The following is a 26,073-nucleotide window of genomic DNA, read 5'->3' on the forward strand; positions in this document are numbered from 1 at the left end:
CCCTACAGGTGCAACTCCTTATTCATTGGTCTATGGTGCAGAAGCTATCTTGCCTATTGAGGTCGAGATACCATCACTACGGGTTTCCTTGCACAATCTCATTGATGATGAAGCTTACAGAGTCTCACGTCTTCAGGACTTAGAGTTACTTGATGAGAAGCGACAAGCTGCATACAACCATCTCAAAGCCTATCAGCAGCGCATGAGCAGAAGCTACAATCACCGAGTTAGACCTCGTACATTTGAGGTAAGGGATCTTGTTCTACGAGAGAATCCTCGCAACCAACCAAACCGAGAACATCAGGGCAAGTTTGAATCAAACTGGCTCGGCCCATATGTTGTCACTGCTGTATTCGGGTCTGGGGCATATCGGTTGGCTACATCAGACGGAGAACCGCTCGCAGATCCAATCAATAGCATGCACCTCAAACGGTTTTATACCTAAGGTGTACAGAGCATCAGGCTCCCCTGCATATCAGAAAATACCAAAAACATTCAGAAAAATGTCCTAAAGAAAATACAAAAAACATTCAAAAAAGTAAAGAAAAAAAATCATGCATCCAAACAGTGAACAACCACTCCGGTGGCACCTTGGGTAAGTGCGATGGCGAAAACCTAGCAAACAGGTGCCACTCGTAAAGGCAATGGCTCCAGTATCTTCCAGGCTCGTTGCGATCCCATTCATACATACACACATCCATCCATCTAACCATGGCTTGTTATAAATCTACAAATCCAAGAAAGTACTACATGCATCCTGCATCCCGCTTTTTCATAAATCATGTCCAACTTGGGGGCAATGCCCTTACAATCTAGATGATGGAAGTGGATTCTACATTACTGGTGATTCATTGGCAAAAACATTCAAAAATGACTCACAAAATCCAAAAAACATTCAAAAACTATTACACAAAATCCAAAAACATTTAAAACTATCTCACAAAATCCAAAAAACATTCAAAACACTTCAAAAAACCAAAAAATTCAAAAACAATACAAAATCCAAAAAACATAAAAAAACATCAAAAATAAAACAAAAACATGGCAACACATTGTACATACTCATCCGCACAGATACCAAACAAACATTGTGATATACTTCACCAAATGACCACTTACTAATCAACCACACAATCAACATCAACAATCAAACTGTCTTCAACAAGGATGCATCCTTCCTTACCAAAACAAAGACAAAAGTGACATTTTCTTTGACAAGAAAATTATGTTAAGCTATCAAATACTTGGTTGATTTGTGAGTACAATCGTTCGTTTATCTGTATCAGGATCTTGCAGCATTGTTTTGTATCATTTGCACATTATTTCCGATGAAGTTCTGAGGCATGTACTAATGGTGTCTACGTGGGAAGTTCACTAAGCTACGTGATCTTATGCCAAATGTAGTCATAGATCATTACGGCTTGCTGACTACAGCGTATACCTCGACCATATGAGCATGAACCATTACCAAGGATCCTTATTCTTTATTCTTTATGTATATACTATTTGTTTGCAGGTACAATGCTCTTCCTTTGGTTCCTCCTACCTCGTCCAAACTGGATAAAGGTTTTTATCTCTTAGTACGGTATGCACTTGTCTCAGGATATGATCAGCCTAAGATCAAGGAGGACGATCCAAGTCATGCATGAACGGTGATAATCCTTGTCTGTTCTGCAAGCAATACTTTGGTCAACTTGATCCATTATATCAAGTTGCTTGTATTAACTTGCTATATCAAAATCCATGTAAGAAAGACTCTGGTCATCTTGAATCTTTATGTCAAGTTGCTTGTATTTTCTTACAACATTTTAAAGCTCAATGATGAAAAATAATGCACCATGGATCATCATTCCATCTCATTTGTATATATTGCATTTCGTTGCATTCCATCCATCCATACATTCATAAATAGCTGCATATCATTCATACATAGTAATGACAATGGATACTCTATTTTCCTCTTCTTCCATAGGAATGTAATAGGTCCTCCATTTCTTCTATCTAACATTGAACCCCCCCTCACCCTCCCCATCTCGATAATCAGCATCACATACCCTACATTGTTTCTCAATCAACCCAATCAAGCCACATTCATCACCATCCATCTCTAAATAGGAGGGATTGTGTTTCCTATGCTAAGTCATCCAATAAGTCAAGAAAGTTACTCTATCTGCACAGATACATCGACTCCCACACACCTAGACTATCAACAGATACTCTGATCAAGTATCTTCGGGTCTCAACAGGTAATCGATCATGGTAATCCTAGACTACATCAGGCATTTATCATAATGACCTAGTCTCAACGGGGCTGCTATGATTCACCACAATCATCCATCACACGCACACACTATCAGTTGATCAACCAATCAAACACAATCCAACGGACAGTTACATCAATTGTCTACGTCTCAACGAGTATTTTGCTTCATATACCTTGACTTCATCGGACAATTACATCAATTGTCTAAGTCACCATCAGGTCACTTTGATTCACTTACTCAGACTTTCTCATGTTCAAGCGACCAACTGACATCAACTGTCACGCTTTGACTTGACCGGGGCAATTCAACCGATTGCACCAGATTGTCCAAACAATTTTGATCAATTGTATAGCATCAATCCAAACCCCACACTACATCTGCTATGTATCACTTGCATGACCTCAAGGTACTCGCTGGCTTGTTGTTTCTTCATATTCACTCCATTTTCTCCCATTCTTTCATCATTAGTTCTAATTTCTTCTATTCTACCTCCCCTCCACTTTGCATTCTTTTTCGAGAGATCGCCCGATTTTTCAAAAAAAAATTCGGCCCATCCCTCGAGGGGGCATACCACCCATTAAATTTACATTTTATGGGGCATTTCTTCACACCTATTTTTCTTTCTTTGAAACGACGCGATAAACCGCACCGTCTCAAAGAGGGGCAAATGTAGTCACATAAATCTGTCCACTTAATTAAATGAATACTTAGTATTTATTTGATTATTTAACCATCAATTAATAATTAATTAAATTAATATTTAATTAATTCATCTTAACCCTCTTCTCCTATTAATTAAATAAATTATTCAATTTATTTGATTTAATTCACTTAACCAAATTCATACCATTAATTAAATAAATAAATCATATTTATTTAATTAAATCTTCTCTCACATTTAAATAAATTAATATTTATTTAAAACCCCCAAAATCCCACCTCTCACATTTAAATAAATAAATCATTTATTTAAATCACCTTTATCCTCCACCCACTTGTATTTTCCTACAAAAGCAAGTTGCACAATTATTTTAAATAAATAATTTATTTAAATCACCTTTATCCTCCACCCACTTGTATTTTCCTACAAAAGCAAGTTGCACAAATATTTTAAATAAATTATTTATTTAAAATCCTATTTATCCTCACCCACTTGAAACCTTTAATGGTTTCCCTTAAAGTATTCAAACTTGATGGCTTTAAAGTCTTCAAACTTGATGGCTTCCTTCTATAGTCTTCTTAAGACTTTAATGGTTTTCCTTAAAGTCTTCAAGCCTTTAATGGTTCCCCTCAAAGTCTTCAAGCATTTTAATGCTTTATCTTCCTTTTTCTCATTTAAATAAATTAATATTTATTTGAATATTTATCCAAATACAACTTGCACACATTTATTGAAATAAATGAATTTTTATTTTAATAAAATCCTATTTTCCCTCACCCACCAAATCCACTTGCAAAATCTAATCCCCTTCTAGATTCTTCTAACCCCTTCCTAATTAACTTAATCCATCCCCTAATTATTGTCACATTCCTAAGCAAAATGGAGTCACTTCTCAAAGCCTAAAAGTCTTGGATAACCTTTGAAAGCTTCCAACCTTCAACCACTAAATGGCTCAAAGTCTTTGATAACCATTGAAGGCTTTCAACCTTCAACCACTTAATCCCCAAAGTCTCCAATAACCATTAATGGTTACCTCAAACCCTCCCACATGGTTAAAACATTTGTTTTGACTCAACCTCTACCCAACCCAAGGGTCTCATCAAGCCTTTAATGCTTTGACCATGATTATCTCTTAATCATTTGCACAAAGGTTTATCTTTGCATTAACTCCTAATCCAGTGGGTAATCCTAATTTAGACTTGACCCTTACCTTCTAGATAACCATGAGGTCTTCTCAGGCCTTTAATGCCTCCAACCTCTTCTCTCAACCCAATCCTATGTTGACACTTGTCACCATTTTATTGGTGCCAATTGTGCACATGGATCCCCAACTTTCAAACTTGGCCCTTGATTAAACCATTCAATCTTAACCCTTCATTTCCCCATTTCTTCTATAAATAGAACCCTTCTCCTCAAGCAAAAGGAAGCATTTAGAGTATTGTTGTTATACTAGCATTAGCATAGAGCTTTTTCATAGCATCACTATCTACTCTTGCATAGTATTTGCTTATCATATTCAACCATCTTGAATCTCCATATGGCATCCATGGCTAGTGCTAAAAGCTGAGAGCTACACTCATTTGGGACTTGGAGAGGAGAGAAACAAGGGAGAAGCATCAAAAGGCATCATGGAAGCATCTTAGGGAGGCTCTTCTCCTTTCTTTTATTTTGTTAAACTTCTTTCATGCTTTTTGAAATCTCTCTTGATATGTTTGGAATGGTTTTTAGTTCTTTGTTTTGTTTTTATGGTTGAAACTAACTTATTAACATTGAACTTTGTTGTTGCCTTGTCCCCATTTCCATGACATCAGAGCCAGATGGAAAAATTAGTGGATTTTGATCATGTATCCGACCTAGTGGATTCAGGTGATTTTTTGAGTTAATTTTTTTGCAAGTATTCTTTTTGGTTCATTTTGTTGTACATCATACTTTATTTTTGGTATTAATTAACACTTTATAAAATGCAGGTCATGTGTATGCAGTTGTTGCAAAAGAGAACAATGAAGAAGGAACAGATTACTATTTGTGTCGTTGTGTTGAGCCTAAAAGAAAATTGACAACCACAATCATTGACGGAGAGGGTATTGAGTACCCAATAGAGTCTGTTGTCGTGACAGGAACATGGCTTCGGAGATACCCTATCAAGAATTCTGATGTTTGGTTGTTCGAGGACTTTGAAACACACATACATATTCTTCATTTCTCTAACCTTGTTGTTGCAACAAATATTCATTTGATGAAGTATCGTGGTAGACCTCATAACAGGATTTTATGGAAAGTTCATGAATCTGACCACGAGGCAATACTTGACACAATACGAGTTAGAGCCGATCCTGAAGGCTCACTTGATTGATTCTACGGTTCAGAGTAGAATGATTTTGAGAATTTTGTATAAATCGTCGACAAATTGTTCTATATTCATTTTTTGTATATATAAATGCCCATGAGCTGATTTTTACATGTTTAGGGGCATAATTTTGTATATTTAAGTGGCAATGGGCTGATTTGTACATATGTACATGCCAAATTTTGTATATTAAAATGGCGATGAGCTGAATCGCACATATTGTAATGCCAAATTTTGTATAAAAGCCCATGAGATGATTTGTATATTAAAATGGCGATGAGCTGAATCGCATATATTGTAATGCCAAATTTTGTATAAAAGCCCATGAGATTATTTGTAAGAATTTTTTTTGTATAATCAAATAGCCAAGAGCTGATTTGAATAATATGTGACAATGTTTTGTGACTATTTTGTGTGTCAAAGTTTTGTGACTATGTTTTGATTATATGTGATGTGTCCCTGGTCAATCATGAGCATTCTTGATTCTCGTATAATCATGGATAATTATTTGAGTCATTATCGGGTCATAGGGGTGATAGATTGAAACTAGATACAATTTGAGCAAAAATTGTCATTGTTGTCAAAAAATTGTCAAAAAAGTTGTCAAGCAACTTCTACATTGCGTCGATAGGGTATGACTCTAGATGTTTTGGTGCTTTGGGATGCACGATAGGGGCATGCCTAGCGTAAACATGCCCACCCGGACGTGCTTGCGACGTCGGTTTGTACACATGAGGAACAGAATCAATTCTAGCCAATCTTGCAACTTTTCCTTGCAAGCAATTGATGGTTTTTTGAGCAGGCGAAAAATGCTACTAATTGAAAATGGCTTCAAGTCATCGAAAACCGAGATAGGACATTGTAGAGGAGCCTCACGCGACCCCACAGGATCAAGCATATCAACCGTATGTGTCGTGGATTGGAAGAAATAGTCCGTCAAATTTTGACAATTTTTTGGACTTAGGGCACTTGAGAGATCTCACCGGTAGGGTATGACTCTCATCGTTCTGGTGCTTTGGGATGCACGACAAGGGCATGCCTAGCGTAAACATGCCCACCTGGACGTGCTCGCGACGTCGGTTTGTGCACACGAGGAACAAAATCAATTCTAGCCAATCTTGCAACTTTTCCTCGCAAGCAACTAACGGTTTTTTGAGCAAGCGAAAAAATGCTACTAATTGAAAATGGCTTCAATTCGTCAAAAAATGAGATAGGCCATTGTAGAGGAGCCTCATGCGACCCCACGGGATCAAGAAGATTGACCGTATGTGTCGTGGATTGGAAGAAACAATCCGTCAAATTTTGACAATTTTTTGGACTCAGGGCACTTGAGAGATCTCACCGATAGGGTATGACTCTCGACGTTCTGGTGCTTTGGGATGCACAACAGGGGCATGCCTAGCGTAAACATGCCCACCCGGATGCGCTCGCAATGTCAGTTTGTGCACACGAGGAACAAAATCAATTCTAGCCAATCTTGCAACTTTTCCTTGCAAGCAACTGACAATTTTTTGAGCAGGCAAAAAAATGCTACTAATTGAAAATGGCTTTGAGTCATCAAAAACTGAGATAGACCATTGTAGAGGAGCCTCATGCGACCCCATGGGATCAAACAGATCGATCTTATGTGTCGTGGATTGGAAGAAACAGTCCGTCAAATTTTGATAATTTTTTGGACTCAAGGCACTTGAGAGATCTCATCGGTAAGGTATGACTCTCGACGTTCTAGTGCTTTGGGATGCATGACAAGAGAATTCCTAGCGTAAACATGCCCACTCGGACGCGCTCGCGATGTCAGTTTGTGCACACAAGGAACAAAATCAATTCTAGCCAATCTTGCAACTTTTCCTTGCAAGCAACTGACGGTTTTTTTAGCAGGCGAAAAAATGCTACTAATTGAAAATGGCTTCGATTCATCAAAAACTGAGATAGGCCATTGTAGAGGAGCCTCACACGACCCCACGAGATCAAGCAGATCGACCGTATGTGTCGTGGATTGGAAGAAATAGTCCGTCAAATTTTGACAATTTTTTGGACTCAGGGCACTTGAGAGATCTCACCGGTAGGGTATGACTCTCGATGTTCTGGTGCTTTGGGATGCATGACAAGGGCATGCCTAGAGTAAACATTCCCACCTGGACGTGCTTGCGATGTCGGTTTGTGTACACGAGGAACAGAATCAATTCTAGCCAATCTTGCAACTTTTCCTTGCAAGCAACTGACGGTTTTTTGAGCAGGGGAAAAAATGCTACTAATTGAAAATGGCTTTGAGTCATCAAAAAAAAAGATAGACCATTGTAGAGGAGCCTCACACGACCCCACGGGATCAAATAGATCGATCATATGTGTCGTGGATTGGAAGAAGCAGTCCGTCAAATTTTGACAATTTTTTGGACTCAAGGCACTTGAGAGATCTCACCGGTAGGGTATGACTCTCGATGTTCTGGTGCTTTGGGATGCATGACAGGGGCATGCCTAGCGTAAACATGCCCACTTGGATGCGCTCGCGATGTCGGTTTGTGCACACGAGGAACAAAATCAATTCTAGCCAATCTTGCAACTTTTCCTTGCAAGCAACTGACAGTTTTTTGAGCAGGTGAAAAAATGCTACTAATTGAAAATGGCTTCAAGTCATCAAAAATTGAGATAGGCCATTATAGAGGAGCCTCACACGACCCCACAGGATCAAACAGATCGACCGTATGTGTCGTGGATTGGAAGAAATAGTCCGTCAAATTTTGACAATTTTTTGGACTCAGGGCACTTGAGAGATCTCACCGGTAGGGTATGACTCTCGACGTTCTAGTGCTTTGGGATGCACAACAGGGGCATGCCTAGTGTAAACATGCCCACCCGGACGCGCTCGCGACGTCGGTTTGTGCACACGAGGAATAAAATTTGACCATTGCGAGCGTGAGGGTGCTCTCGCACCAAACACATTGTTGTTTAAATTCATATTGTCAATTTTTGTTGTTTATATTCATATTGTTAATTACATATGCAAATATTCATTTAAATTTATGAAAGGGCAGCCACCAAATACAATGAATAAACAATAATGAACTGAATACAAGGAGTTTTGTACGGTTAATTCAACATTTTAGAAATTTTATCAAATCATATACCACGATTGCAATGCTTTATATCATATATTTTTGTTGTTTATATTCATATTGTTGATTACATATACAAATATTCATTTAAATTTATAAAAGGACAACCACAAAATACAACGAATACAAAATAATGAACTCATTACACATTTATTGGATCGAATATCGATATTTATATATATAAAAAAAGGCATGTCTGCCAAGTCAATACAAGTATTACAAAAATGTGGCATATGCCATGTCCAAATCGATATACAATAAAAATGTAGAATATATCTACATGTATTGGTCATTTTATGACCAAAAATAGCACTATATGATCCTAAAATTCTGGTGGATCATCAAAATCAAGCCTCTTCGGCGCAGTACACAGCTCTGTAGATGGCTGCAAAACCACAATTCAAAAGCAAAGTTAGAATTCTTTTGTAGAAAATAGTTCACAATTGACATCATAAGTATGTATTTAACTTTAATTCCTTTGCAATTGAAATGTAGATTACCTCATCGGCTAATCCAGGAGCTAATGTCTTCACTCTCCTCTCCTTGTCACTCTTAGGAGTTTTCTTGAAGACATACTTAAATGGATCCATGTTATGGTTGTACCGCGAACAAGTCTATTGTAGATTAAATGTACAATTAATAAAATGTACTAACATAAATATATCAAAAACACTTAAAAGTTATAATATAGAGAACAATGACGTACCTGTGCCTCATATGCTTCTCCAATGGACTGAGGATGGCTCACCATCAATGTAGAAACGATCGCTATTACCTATACAAAAAATGTACAAAGATTAAATACAATTAATATAATGATAAGTATTGAAGGTTGAAAACAATTAATTTTACATATCAAACAAAAGTGTACCGGATCCTGATATGCTTCTCCAGTGCAAGGAGGAGGGTTCGCCATTGACGAAATAGGTATGGATATTTGTTGTATGAAAAAAATATAAGATTATAATATATCACAAGTTCACATGTACGCGTGCATATAATCATGAAATCGAGAAAATAAAGTAGAGATACATACCTCCACCCTCTCTTGATTCGTGGGTGAATCAGGTGCATTCAACATATCCACAAAGCTCAGTGGCCGTTGTACATGTAAAATAGACAAAAAACACTAATCAATCTACAAACCCCAACTAATACTTGATTTCAACATTTTCAAACAATTGTACAACTAAAAATATGTTCAATTACCTTCTTCACACGTTTTGGCATCTTCGAGATATTCTTTTTCTTCGGACGAGCCCTAGACGCGGAGGGGGTGCCCTAAAAACAAAAAATTAACATGAGATATTAGTACAGATAATAAATTAAACATAATTTTAAAATTCTAAAATGAAATGACTTGCATATTCCATCAAAACAATACATAAAAAGAGTTGTACAAAATATGATACCGTATAGCCTTGTAGGCCAAAATCGATCGCCGACAGCATGATGTCATCAATCTGGGACATTTCGTCCCCTGTCAACACCTACAAACCAGAAATTGGACCAAGCATTAAAGATAGTTAGTATATCTTGTATTTTTTTGAATTCAAAGTGTACTATTCTATTTTAACATGTTTCAAAATTTATACCTCAGGCGTCGAAGTTGCAGCTGTGGTAACTGGGGGAGGTGTATGGGATACCGCTGCTGCATCCTGAAATGCATATTATTTGTCTCAATTTAAATCGATGTATAAATAAAAATTCATTTATGTAATTACAAAATTAAAGTGACTGATAAATAAAATGTTCTGAATTCAAACCAACACACTTGTGGCTGTGGCTCATGGGCAAACACCATGTCCATCAACTCATCTGTTAGCGCGACATCCTCAACCGTGTGAGCCTGACATCTACAACCACAAATCATGCATAGATGATGTGAGTATCCATCTGCACTGGCTACATCATCTATCCACGAGCATATCCTCGAGCAACTGACACACATATGCTCGATGGGCTCTCTGTCACCCTCTAACGACCCATCATCCAATACAATAGGGTGTGCTAATGATGTCCCATGCTGGATGATGGCACCAGTCAATGTTGTGGCCGCCTAAAGAGTCTGCAGCTCCATCGACTCTTTCAGCTCTAATGGGACAGCCTGATGCACCTTGGGTTTGGGTGCTAGGGGGCGGCGACTCTCCGCGGCTAATCGCCTACAGGCTCCAGGTCTATCTTGGGCAGAGCCACCACCTCTACCATGAAACTCTCTCATGTCAAAATAATTTGAGTGCACATTGAGCACAAACTCACAATATATTTTTCTCAAAAAATATAATGGCACCTCATAATTATTACAAGGTGGATCGTCAAAGACCATCCACCACCTCTGCCAAAAAAGATTCTTCATCTACACATTGGTACACCAATGTATGGGAAACCTCTTTGCATTAGGAGGTAAAGACTGACCAGTTTTGGGGTCAACAAAAAGGGCACATATTTGTTGTTTAGAAATATTTTTGTTTTTCACTCCATCGTATGATAGCCCATTGGCATAGAATTGACGACACCTATCCCTAAAACTTCCCCATTTGGTAATTTTTGTGGAAATAGCTATGGCACCACTAGCTAATGTTTCTAGGCTAGTGGCGAGGGATTGATGATGGTCAAGCTTAGAAGTTTTCAATTTTACAATCAATCTATTGATTTTGGATGTATTTTGCCCTAACTGATTAATTAATTCTTCCTGTGTTTCGGCTGTGCGGTCAAAAGGAGGAATTGGGGGTTGTTCTTGTGTGTTTTCAGGAGGTGCATTTGGTTGTTCTTGTGGGTTTTCAGGAGGTGCATTTGGTTGTTCTTGTTCTGGATTAGAAGAATCTGGTTTTTGAAACAAAAAATGAAAAAACCTAATCAAAATTAATGAAATTAAATTCAAAATGTAAAACAAATTGCATAAACCAGAAAGAAAGACAAAAAAAAAAAAAAAACTAACCTTGATCCATAGCTTGAGGACAAATTTTGCACCCCATTCGCGGTTTAGGTTAGAAAATGGGAAAAAAAGAAAGTAAAAAATGCGCTTTTCGGGTAAATGAGGACCCAGTTTTTTTTTAAAACTTTTTTCATCAAGCACCGCATACATGGTTTTACTAGGATTATTAGTGCGTATGCGCTCATTTTCCTATAAGCAGCACGTACGCGCTAATTTTCCTAGGCGTAGCACGTACGTGCTCAGTTTCCTAAGCTCAGCGCATACGCGCTACCTTTTCTAGGCTCGGGAAGAACAAACCTAAGCACGTACGCGGGAATTTGAAATTTTAAAACCGCGTACGTGCTGCCTGTTTTTCCAATTTTTTTTGGGTGGTGTCCACTTTTCTGACCACCATCTTTGTGCACACACCCTTAATGGAGATCTAATTGATAATAAAATCCTTGATAATTATAATTTTCATGAATTGATGTTCGTGTATCCTCTTGTATGTACTTATATGCTCATGTATATTATGTATTCTTTAATATGCATTCTTGTGTTTCAATGTGATTTTGGACAATGTGAATTGCAGAATTATCAAGTGGTTAATGCATAGAATGATGCTTCAGTAAGCCTATGAATGTATCATATCATTCACCTACTTGATTTTTTTATGATTTTATGGACAATGCTAAATATGGAAGAATAGAGAAGGGTAAGTTTCCAAAGAAGTGAAAATATCTGCTTTAACTTATCTACTAATAGTCATCTTAAAAAGATGCTTTGGCTAAAGCTTTTGAAATCATTTGTTAATAACAATTGTGTTTCTTACTCCTGCTAAATTTAGATAGCTAGGCATCCTCGTGTAGGTTTGGGTATTCTTTGAGTTAGGAATGATTCTAGGGAAGTGTCAAATTGCTTGGTTGTGTGAAAAAACACTTCGACAATGTTCTCTCTCATGGTGTGCTTGAGGGAGATAGATGTTAGAAGTTCTTTCTAGGGTTGTCTTCATGATTGGTATTTTATGTATTCATTATATTCAACCTTATGGTCTCTTGTAAAGGAATTTATTTCCTTATGTATTAACTTTTTATTGACTTATGTATTCGAACATTATGTTGAAACGTAATTTCATGTCTCTATTCTTTTGTATGTTGCGTAAGATGCTTTAATTATTGATTAATTATGTGTATTTTTTAGATTATGTTAATTTAATAATATGGAGGTCCTTACAATATTATTTTGTCATGTACAAAACACTTATAAAAGAAATAATGAAAGAGATATAATATAAATCAACCACATGAAAGAGAATGTCATAGATATACCCTGGTAAAACCCTTTTGAGAAAAAAATAGCCTCCAAGGCATTGAACAAATGTATTATTAAGCAACAATAAACTTGGTCTAATACATAATCAAGTTCTTACCTCCATGGAGATCAACACCATCTTCCTCTAGTAGAAATTTGACAACATAACATATTAAAACCTCTTCTCTTATGTATTCATCTCAAACCCTAGATATATAAACTCGTGAAATATTTAAAAACACCACAAGTCATTACCACAAGCGCAAAAATGGTCTTGAAATACCATGGTTAATATATATATGAACCAGATTTCATTATTTGTAATTTAACACCTTTATAAAGAGACCTTATAGCATGTCATAATATGTATCATAAATGGGTCAAAACCAAATCCACTTTTTTACCTCCCTCTTAATCATATTGTCAATGAAATTTCATCCCCTTTTGGTCAAATAGATGATCCTATATCTTCCCCTTTGTTACAAACCCTAAATAGAGAAACTAAAGGGTCCCCCCCTTCATTTTTTCTTCCACAAGCTCATAGCCAATACAATATATTTGAATGCCTTGTGTTGGTCTCTAACGATGGATAGACAACTGGGTATGACACCTCAACTCAGATACATGATATCTTTACTGAGTAGCCATCAAGTTCCATCATTAAAGCTCATTTATATTAATTAGCTTAGAGACATATGACTTGAAATGGGATAGCACAATTTGTGCACTAAGATATTTTTGAGAACTATGGTATCCTGACTTTAAACAACTCAAGTGCTAAAATGAATATTATGAAGAAAATACACCTAATGTTTCTTAATTGCATTCTATTACAAAGAAACTTAATTGAAACTCATTTTGAAACAACAAACCTTCTAAGTAATAAAGACAACTAGTTGGTTATGCCTTCCCTACAGGAACACTCACAAAATTATAGTTTTGCATGGCTGCAAAAACAGTCAACTGTTAAAATGAATAGAAATAGAATGGGAACAACTGGAAAATAAATGTGCAAAAAACAATTAGATAGAATCCTCACCAAGTTGGCCCCCTTGGATGAGTCTTCTTAAGTGTTAACTGTAATATCAGATACTACACATTCATAAGTACATCATCCATTCATGCGGATAATAGATAGAACTATACTTAGTATTTATTTCAAATGCTTGAACAACAAATTAGAAAGTACACAATTTCTTGAACCACCTTTTTAAGAAAGGCTGGGAGAATTTATAGAAAACAAAGGCTACAACTTATTAACTACAACACTTGCTCCACTCCTAACAACTAAGAGGAGGGCTTTTATTGAAAGCATAAAATCTAGGAACAAGAAGATTGAAATAGAGTAGGACTCTATTCCGCATTACTTCAATTGCATCTTTCTCCTATATATGATCTACCAACAGACATGGAAAGTAAATTAAAGGATAATTGTCCTTTAACTAATCTGCAAAGCCTCTGAATTGTTACAACAGTTGGTTGGTTGTCTGTAACAATTATGACTCCTTCCCTACTCTATTGTCCTTGACCCTTTCAAAGCTCTACCACATCTCGGTGACTGCATTTACTCCATCCCAACTACTTCAAACTTTTCAATATGCTACATCCACCAAGCTTAACATGAAAAGATCCTAACATATTCATAATTATTTAAAATACAACATTTAGCACCATTTATAGACAAAAACATATTTATATGGCATTCGTATGGCATCCATGGTATCATCATAAAAGTCTTAAGATATAACGGGTTTCTTCAACAATATGGCTTCTAAAACAGTTTTGACCACAAAGTTCATGTCTTCAAAATACAAAATAAAGTCTTAAAATAACATAAAAACTCTGAAATAAAAAATCATAAAATGGAGCTCATCACATTTTATATATTATCTTCACTGTGACATTTTTATTCAAATTGATTTTAACCAAGCATTCCATTTGGACAACATAGCCACCTCCATAAAGATTATAAAGTTATGAACAAAAACTAACTCATTTTTTGATTAATTTTAATGGATATTAGATCCGTGTAGTTATGCCATTCATCAATATTCACAACAATGTCCTTATTTTTCACTTACATTCTCTTGAGTGGAGATTTAATCACCTTAAACAAGCTCATGGCCTATTTAACAAGGAGGCTCGACACCTTTTCTATTTTAATTGAAACATAGTTGTGAGTGGATCCCCATCATATATATCATGCCCTTCCCATTCACAACTAACTCTAGTTATATAACTCATGTTTATCCCCTTTCATAAATTTAGTCTATTTGGCATATAGGTTACAACCCATGAAGTTGTAGATGCCTATTCTAATAAACAACCCTTCTAGTCATTTTGCTTCAATTATAATGCTTAAACATTATCATTATAGACAACTATAAGCCACGTGAGTTAATAACATACACAACATGACTTAATTTTCTTACCATTTTTTATGGTGCACTCAACTTCCTTTACCAACCCCTTGGTTAGGCATGGTCAATTACTCTTGGTAGGCACCTATATGAAGGAGTTTCTCACCACTTCCCTAGGTGGTGGGTTCCTCATTCTAATATTCATCATGACATAACTTCAATATAACCTAAGATGAATCCATCCTAAAATCCAATAAATATTTTTTTAGGTTATAGTGGCTCCTAATGTCTAATCTTTATATCTTATTAAGTATTCTTGTTCTCATAGTTGGAGACCCATCATGAATTGGAATTAATTGAGATCACATTAGATGTGTTCTTATTTTCAAGCATTGAGGTTAATAATTTCAATTGATGTAGTTTTTAGGAAATTATGTTAGTCATCACATGGGTGTTTAGGTTAGCTACCAAGTTGTTGAGAAACAACTTAATATTGTTGTTAGAGTATATTATTGTTATTTGTATGAGTGATTGTAGGAATCTGAGTAGTTGGAACTACTCATATTATTAAAGAGTGGTACCTATATTATAGGAGATTAAATGTAGACACCTAAAATTGTCATGTCTAATTAAATAAATATTTTATTTATTTAATTAACTAAGCCTAATTCTTCTATTAATTAAATAAATCTTTATTTATTTAATTAATTCATTTATCCTCTTCTAACCTTATTTCTCATTTAAATAAATACATTTATTTATTTAAATTATCCTTTTCCTAAATTAAATAAATATCTTATTTATTTAATTGATCCTACTTCTTCTATTAATTAAATAAATCTTTATTTATTTAATTAATTCATTAGCCTTTTCTACCCATGACACATGTCATTCATCTCTTAATTCATACACTACCTACCCATTTCATTATTTTATTATTTCTTTTACCTACCCTCTAATCATAGCTGACCTCCTTTTACACCTCTCAATCTTATCCCTCCATTTCATATAGTGTCTTCTATTTAAGGAGATGCTTCCTTCATTATCAAACCCTAATCATTCATCCTAATCAAGCATCCTAATGACTTAATGCCCTAATGATCATTTTGACTACACTACGATCCTACTTGCAACCACATTCCGTTCTTTGTTGAGCTCTTGTGCACATAAAATCTGAGAGCAAATATATCAAGCAAAATCAATGGAGATAGGAAGAATGGAGATCAAAACCCTATTGGACATGTGATGGTATAATATTTGTGATTTCATGTGATTTGCATTGTCTTAGGTAATCTTCATATGTTATGGTGGATCTTTGTTGTTGTTAGGCTAGGGTTTTGTGGTTGAATTCATTTAGCCTTTCAATATTGTTATTGTTATCCATTTTCACCATATACATTTTGGCACGCCCGGTGGGACTCTTGTCCCTTTGCATTTAACCTCCTTGTTGCAGATCTTGTGTTTTTGAAGTTGTAGATCAGACATTTTCGACAGCATTTTTGGTATTTTTGCGTCTGCGCACTTTCGGATCGCGTTTTTTATTTTCAGGCGCGTCTGAGACAACTTGATCCGCATCTGTGTTTTGGAAATATTTCATTTTGCAGGTTCCAGGGATCCGCGTTTGTGTTACAGAAGCGCGTCTGTGTCATTTTTACCCGCGTCTGTGTTTTTCCAATATTTCATTTTGCAGGTTCCAGGGAGGCGTGTCTGTGTTACATAAGCGCGTCTATGCCATTTTTACCCACGTCTGTGTCTGGAAAGAGCGTCTATGGTTTTTACTCACGTCTGTGCCTCACAGAACCGCATTTGTGTCGCAGAGTCGCGTCTGTGTCGGGGGTAATCGCGTCTGTGTATTGCCTGTTTCAAAATTTTGAAATTTTATTGATTCAGTTTTCGGATTTGGCATTTAGGGTTTCAGATCTGGTTTATTTTGAGCTAACATTTTCAGATCTAGCTAACAAAAGTGGTGCAGCTTGCCTTGGAAGCTAAATCGTTTGGTTGAAGGCCCCTATTTCACAAAGTCTTTTGGGTTTTAAAAATTTACCTAACTTGTGTGTTTGCAGGAAGGGGTGATTATTTCAAACAACCCAAACTACTAACAACCTTTTGTTGCAGGTCCTTGGCAAGGGTTTTTGGATTTTTATTGTGTGCCTTGTTTTCATAGACTAGCAAACACTTCCATTGGTGCACTAAAATTGAATCATTGTCTTTTGTGTCTTGAGCAATAGGCTCTTTTTGTTTAATCTTTAGAGGGCCTGTCTTCTCGTGTGGTCATTAGGACTACTAGTGAGAAGAGAACGACCCAAGTGGTAGCGAGGAAAACCCACCTCATCCGAACCACTATAATCAAATGTATTCATGGTGAAAACTATGAATAACGTGTGCTGATTAGTTCATACTGACACTATGTCTCCCCATAAACCCGTTTGATCAAATTTATTTGATCAGTTGTAGGGCGTAACCCCTACCGGCTGGGAGCCTTCTGTATTTACAGAGCTGAAAGTGCCGCATGTATGGCCACACAAGCGGATGCCCTTACTAGCACCATTTTGTTTTAGAGGCCCAAATCCTTCTAGTTGTTGGGGCAGGAGGTCAGACCTCTGGTAGCGGCCCAAACACATACGGTTCTTAGTAAAGATACAAAGTTCGCCATGGGGAGTTTTCATGGGGACTGATGCTTGGCTGACCCGAGAAGTGAGTGCCGAGGGTGGAGCCAGTGAGGTCAAGCATCTAAGTATCCGCTCTGAATAGCGTAGCCTCGGGGGTAAAACCCCATGTGGGATCAACAACTATTGTCTTGGCCAGCCATAAGAATTGTGATTGACTTATGTTAAACATTCAAAACATTCAAGACCAAACAGCAAAAACATTGTGTCTTTTGTGTCTTCAAGTGTATGCAAAACAATTTTACATCAAACAACACACTTTTCTTGGAGTCATTGTCAGTCTAAACACTTGCAAACATTGAGTCCTCATCAACATTGTGTTCTCTTGTCACGAAAAACAGTCAAACAATCAGATTTGGTCACAACAAAACGACTTCACAGATTGGAAAAAATTGCACAAATTTTACAGAAACGCGTCTGTGTCTGTTTTAACCACGTCTGTGTTGTCTAGGCGCGTCTGTGAAGGGCAGAATAGCGTCTGTGTTTATAACAGCGTCTGTGTTAAATAGAAACACATCTGTGTCGGGTAATCGCGTCTGTGCAGTATACAGGCGCGTCTGTGTTCAAAATTGCAAAAAAAATTTACAATCCAGCAAACAAAAAGAAATCGGTTTCGGAATACTTGAGCTTCCTAGGTCATTTCTCCAGGTTTCATCTAGCATTCAACCTGTCTTTGGGTCTCACAAAATCCATCATTGCTTTACATCTTGCTTTACATTCACACTTGTCTAAACTTGAGTCAAAAGGTCATTTGCTTGTCCTCACTATACTTTGTCAACACATTACATACAACAACACTTTGCTAGGTGGTCCCTCATCAAGGTTTCTTACCTTTGGGTCTCATTTGGTCTTACTTAGGGTCAAGGTTAGCTTACCTCATCAAGAGAAACTATCCTCTCTTTGGAAGTCACACCTACTCTACTACATACATACTTGGTCTTACACTTTGGACATTGCAAGTACACCTCAGATTCATTTACACTCCATACAACTCTTGGTCTTCCATACTTTTTACATTTTCATCTAGTCTCACACATCTTGGTCAATACCTAGTTCATGGTTGAAAATCGTCTTCAAAAATCTAGGAGAGAAACTAAAGAGGCTCAAGAGTCCGCAAACATGAGTTCTTATGAGTATGAGAATGATATCTTTTTCAACACTAATCACACTACATTATCTGACATGGATGTCTATAGAAACATTCCAAATGTTGAAAACACAGGCACCACAAACAACAATGTTACACACAATGACAATTTGGACAACTTATCAATACATTCAGCAAATGTGGAAGAATCCATTATGAATCCCCATTTTAATCGATTGGTTGAGGAAATAATGAGGAGAGATAGACAATACTTCTTACACATGATGGCACAAAGTGGAGCCAAGATACCTTATGATTTTGACATGTCTCAAATAATGGAAAACCGACCTTTGCAACAAACTCACTCCAACATGGATCAAAGGAGACCTAATAGTGGAGGAAATAGAGGACCATATATGGTGCCTGAATCACCATCGTCTTTGCTTCAAAAACCAGAGGTCCCACATACACATGGTCAAGCATATGATACTTACCTTCGTAGACCAATATGGAAGTCTTATGCAGACAGATATGCTCAATCACATACTAATGCTAAGGATCAACCAAAGCAATTGGATGTTCAAAGGCATGCTCAAAATTTGGACACAAGGAAACCTCATATCAAATTTGGGGGCAACACAATGGAACATGACATGCCTGTAGAATATGGTATACATGCACAAAATAGATATGGTGTTCCTCAACATGAATCTATACCAAGTGCTCCATATATGCCGCATCACTATAGACCTCCTCCATATGAACATGTGTATGATCAATATCATCCATATATGCAACATGCTCCTCCTCCAATTGGTGCCTCAAACATGGGGTATGGTCCAAGAAGTCGATCTCCACCTAAGAGAAATTTGGAGCAACAAATAAGGGACTTACAAAAGAAAATGGAGGACATAAATACACCAAAGCCAACATACACAATGAGAGACATATGTCCCTATCCATTCGACAAGAACATTCCAATGCCTCCATTTCCTACACATTTTGTGACGCCTAAATTTGATAAGTATAGAGGAAAAGGGGATCCTAAGGCACACATAAGACAATTTTTCACAGCTTGCATTGAAGTAGCTTCAGAAGAGACATATTTGATGAGATTATTCCCACAAAGCTTAGGTGATCAAGCTATGGAATGGTTCTCCCAACTCCCACCTGGTATTAAGTCATGGGGTGACTTAGCAGAGGCATTTATTCAACATTTCTCCTACAATATAGAGACAGACATATCAGTCACTACTTTGTGCAACACCAAGCAAAAAGAGGGAGAATCTTTTGCATCATTTTTACAAAGATGGAGAAATCTAGCCAGCAGATGCTCTTGTGAAATTCCACAAAAACAAATGGTAGAGATGTTCACACAAAATGTTAACAAAGACATTGGCTATGATCTAAGGAAAGATTGTTTGTCTACCTTCAAGGACGTCATTGAAAAAGGCTTAGCAACAAAGAAGGTCCTAATTGAACAAGGAGTCATTAAGATATTCAAGGAAAACAAAGATGACTTTAAAGGAAAAGACAAGCCAAGATTTTGGAATAAAAACAAGAACACAGTCGATGATGGTGTTGTTGATGCCAACACAGTGCGACCCAAAGTCATCTTTTCAGGATCAAGTTCTACAAACAATCAAGTGAATACTCAAACAACTTCTAGATCACGAAGGAAGTATACCCCGTTGGGAGAACCACTTGAGTCAGTTTTCAAGAAGTTAGTGGCAAACAAGGTAATCACAGTTCCATATTTTCCTCCACATGAACCAAAGGTTAAACCAAATTGGTGGAATGATGATGAGTATTGTGAATTTCATAAGAGCAAGGGTCATAAGATAGGAAATTGTCATCGACTAAAGAACATCGTACAGGATCTCATTGATAGAGGTGACATTGAGATTGAGGGACACTCATCCAATCAAGAACATGAGATGTTTAAGGAACCATTCCCAAAGCACGACAAGGGAAAAGCTAAAGTCACAGATGATCAAGCTAACTATACTAGAGCACCTTACAACTATGATTCAACTATCAATCACATCTTGATGGAGAATCATGTCTCTACTGTTATCATCAAGGACAAAAACCTTGAGAATCCTACTCAGAGACCCAAGATTGTCCTAAGAGGTGTTGGATCTTCTTCCGAGCCTACCTCTGAGTGTCATGTTACAACCCGTCGAGGTAAAATTACTTTGCCAGGTGCTTCAACTAAAAACACCGCTTCTTCATCAACCAAACCTGAGTATGACCTTGTAGAACAGTTAGGGAAGACGCCCGCGCTCATCTCCATACTTGAACTCTTACGCATATCCCCCGCTCATAAAGCTATTCCTGACAAAATCTTGAGAGATACTGCTGTTCCTACTGATCTGAACGTGGACCAGTTTCAAGCCATGGTGGGATACCTTTCCATTCCACATTCCCTTACATTCACAGAAGTTGATGACGCCTCCGTAAGTCAGCCTCATAATGCACCATTACACATCGAAGCCTTCATACACAAACATAGAATCAAACGAGTCCTGATAGATGGAGGAGCTGGTCTAAACATTTGCACATTAAGCACTATCAAACAATTGGGATATTCTAACAAAGCTGTAAATTCAACAAATCAAATCACCATCAAGGCATATGATGATGAAGAGCGCTCATCCAAGGGCACAGTCACCTTACCTCTAAGAATTGGGCCAATTACAAAGGATGTGGTTTGTCAAGTCCTAGATCTAGACCTCACTTATAATATATTGCTAGGACGTCCTTGGATTCATGAAATGAGGGCAGTCCCATCGACATATCACCAATGCATTAAGTTTCCTCACAATGGAGTCAAAGTAACAGTTAATAGTGATCCTAATCCATTCATATATTGCAATAACCTGAGATCACATACGGAAACCATCATTCCCAATAATCGTGAAGCTGTTCCTTCTTCCGCATACGTTGATCCTGAGTCATTGAAACCTTCGACATCAAAACAAGGTGAGCTTAAAGGCAAATTTTAGGACAAAGGCATGGGAGAGTACACTTTAAATTAGACCATGTACTTACGACAAGTCATGAGTTCTCCAAAAGAATATGGAAGACCACATCCTAACAAACAAGTATCCATCATGATACTCGAATGGGACCCTACTGTCTTTCAAAGATGGGGCAAATTGGAGGAGGAAGATCTATACAAAATGCTTTACAAAGACATTGAAGATGACACACAAGATTACATCAATATACCCTGTGAGAAATATGGCAAAGGCTTCAAGATTTTACAAAAATTTGGGTATGATGGAAGAAGCCCTCTTGGGTTACGAAAGGAAGGCATCATTGAACCTTTACAACCTGAATTGACTTTCAAAAAGGAACGCTCGAAGGGACTTGGTTTTCTGACTTCCAAGATCCACACTAAAAGGACAGAAGAAGCATTACAAATCAAAGCTGCCAAAGTTCAACAAGAGGATCGCTATTCCACAGACTCCAACGAATGGGAATGGGGTTCAGACAAATCCTCCAGTGATTATGAGCTCACCGAGACATTCAGAGAGCTAGATGAACCCACAGAAGAAGAGGAATTTTATAAAAAGTTCAGAGTTGGTCAAGAACAACCCATGAGGATTCCACACAGTCTTCGTCTCAAGGTTCTAGGTTGAAATCACATAGGATGAGAACACCTATCCCAGAATGCACTACTAGTGATGACAATTTGGATTCACTCACGATTGAGACTGATGAGGAGAGTGCCATCGATGACCTCGATAATTACCTTGACATACCCGAATATAACCACATCTTCACTCTTAACCCCGCAAACTCTGAAAACATTAAAGGCCTTCCCCTTGTTCATCACCAACTCATTGACTGGGATTATGAAGGACCAGCACAGTTTGACACATTCCAAAATGATGAAGCTGTTATTGACTATCTTGGCATACAAGATGATCTCCCTCTTGGGGACCATAAAGCAGGATACACTATAGAACTCAACAACATGGCATATTTTGGTGAGGGTGTCAGACCTTCCAGTCGCAAAAATGTGAAAATAAGAACAAATCAAGGGTCTTATGGCGAAAACCACACTGTGGCGCTATCTGACCCCAAAAAAGTAAAAAGAAAGGACGTATCTGAGGGTGAAAACCTCTATGAGGCGCCTGAAGATGGAAGGCTCGACATTCTCCCATCATCATATGAGGAAAAATCATCCATGTTGGTAGAGGAGACTATCAAAACAAACATCGGTACAGAAGAGGTTCCACACAACATATTCCTAGCTCAATCACTGATAGAGTCTGAAAGGTCAAAATTCATAAGCTTCTTCAAAAAGCGACAAATCAACTTCGCCTGGTCATACGCTGATATGCCTAGATTGGATCCGGATTTGGTAATGCATCATCTGACAGTAAAACCGGGGGCAAAACCAATAAAACAAAAATTAAGAAAAATGCATCCACAAGTGGCATTACTAGTCAAAGCAGAACTTGAGAAATTACTCGATGTCGGATTCATACGCCCAATTGATTATCCTAAATGGATCTCCAACTTGGTACCTGTCAGTAAACCAGATTGCAGCATCAGAATTTGCACAGATTTCAGAGACATCAACAAAGCTTGTCCAAAGGATGACTTCCCATTACCAAACATTGACTTGATTGTTGATCTCACAACAGGTTATGAAATGCTATCATTAATGGATGGATTCTCTGGCTATAATCAGATAAGAATCGCACCCGAGGATCAACACAAAACATCATTTACTTGTCCATGGGGAACTTTCTGCTGGAATGTCATGCCTTTCGGGTTAAAGAATGCAGGTGCTACATATCAAAGAGCCATGACTACTATCTTTCATGATCTCATGCATGTAACAGTGGAAGATTATGTTGACGACCTCTTGGTCAAATCAACAGACAGAAATACACATTTGGACATACTCTCAGTTGCCTTTGATCGGTTGGAAAAATACAAAGTAAGATTAAACCCCAAGAAATGTGTCTTTGGAGTAACCTCCGGGAAGCTCCTAGGATTCATTGTGTCCAAAAGAGGAATCGAAGCCGATCCAGCAAAGGTCAAGGCTATCTTGGACATGCCACCACCCAGAAATATTAGTCAACTTCGATCCTTACAAGGGATACTCCAGTCTATATGAAGATTCATAACACAACTTGCAGATAAGTGTAATCCTTTTCAACACCTGCTACATAAAAATATCAAATTCAAATGGGATGATAACTGTCAACAGGCTTTCCAGACGCTCAAGGATTATCTCTTGAATCCGCCTGTTCTGATGCCACCAGTTCCAGATCAACCTTTGCTACTATACATATCAGCTACTCCAACAGCACTGGGAGCACTCTTAGCACAACAAATTGTTGGGGGCAAGGAAAAGGCCGTATACTATATTAGTCGCACATTGGTGGGATATGAGCTAAACTACACACCAGTTGAGCGTGCATGTCTCGCCGTCGTCTTTGCTTCACAGAAATTACGACATTACATGCTCACTCATAAGACTAAGTTGGTTGCAAGAATTGATCCATTAAAATACCTTCTCAATAAAGCAACACTTACGGGGCGATTGGCCAAATGGGTAATGATCCTGAGTGAATTCGACATCGAGTAAGTGGACAGAAAAGCAATAAAAGTACAAGCCATCGCAGATCAGTTAGCAGATGCCCCCATGATTGATGATGTTCCTCTAAATTCAGAATTTCCAGATGAATCCATTTTAACAATATCACATGCAAAGCCATGGCAACTGTACTTTGACGGCTCATACACACAGCATGGGGCAGGAGCTGGTATTCTCTTTATAACCCCTCAAGGGGATTCTATACCAAAATCGTACCGCTTATCATTTCCTTGCACTAACAATATAGCGGAATATGAGGCATTAACAATTGGATTACGGATTGCAGTTCAGTGGAAGATCCAGGAACTTTGTGTTTTTGGGGATTCTCAACTTGTCATCCGTCAAGCAACTAGTGATTACCAAACAAAAGATGAGAAGCTAATGCCTTATAAACAAATGGTGGATGATCTGAAACAATACTTCACAAGGATAGATTTTGAGTAGATACCAAGATAGCAGAATCGCGCCACAGATGCCATGGCTACAATTGCTTCATTGATCGATTTACCTCCAAATGAGACCCGCTATGAGTTCTTGGTGGATAACCTTTTGGTTCCATCATATGAGATCACTCCTACTGAAATGATATGTGTTGTTGGTCCTGAATCCCAGTTATATGGTTCCATCTTCACATACCTTCGCGACAATATCCTACCTCCTGATCTATCAAATAACCAACGCTGCACCTTCATTCGCCAATCCTCTCGATATGTCATTTTAGCTGATATCCTATACCGGCGAGGTCTAGATGGCACTCTTCTTAGATGTCTAGAAAGGGATGAAGCTCAGATTGCGTTACGTGAAGTGCATGAAGGGATATGTGGTCCACATGCTAGTGGTCCTACCTTGGCCAAGAAACTCATTAGGACTGGATATTACTGGCCCAATATGGAAAAAGACTCATATCAGTTTGTCAAGAAATGTAAGCAATGTCAAATTCATGGAGACCTCATACATGCGCCAGCACAAGAACTATAGCCACTTGCGTCTCCTTGGCCCTTTTGTCAATGGGGACTCGATCTCATAGGCAAGATTCACCCTCCTTCTTCCAATGGTCATAAATTTATTATCACAGCCACAGAGTATTTCATGAAGTGGATTGAAGTTGTGCCTCTCACACAAATCACTAGAAAACAGATTGCCACCTTCATCCTTAACTATATCATTTGCCGATATGGTATCCCTGTTTCCATTATCACTGATAACGGGCGACCCTTCAAAAATCAGGATGTTCGTGAACTCTGTGACCGCTTCCATATTTCTCATTGTTTCTCCACACCATATTACCCCCAAGGTAATGGCCAAGCTGAGGCATCTAATAAAACAATCCTTAAAATCCTCAAGAAGACAGTCGACGATGCTAGTCATAATTGGCATATCCAACTCAATCCTGCACTTTGGGCCTACCGCACAAGTGTCCGCACACCTACAGGAGCTACACCCTATTCACTAGTCTATGGTTCTGAAGCCATCTTGCCTATTGAGGTCGAGTTACCCTCTTTACGGGTCTCTTTGCAAAACATCATCACTGATGAAGATTACAGAGTCTCTCGCTTACAAGAACTGGAACTGCTAGATGAACGAAGACAAACTGCTTTTAATCATCTCAAGGCTTACCAACAATGAATGAGTCGCAGCTACAATCACAAAGTCAAGCCTCGTACATTTGAGGTAGGTGACTTGGTTCTCCGAGAAAACCCCAAGAATTAGCAAGACAGAGAGAAGAA

The sequence above is a fragment of the Cryptomeria japonica genome, chromosome 6, assembly GCF_030272615.1.
Source record: "Cryptomeria japonica chromosome 6, Sugi_1.0, whole genome shotgun sequence".
Lineage (NCBI taxonomy): Eukaryota > Viridiplantae > Streptophyta > Pinopsida > Cupressales > Cupressaceae > Cryptomeria > Cryptomeria japonica.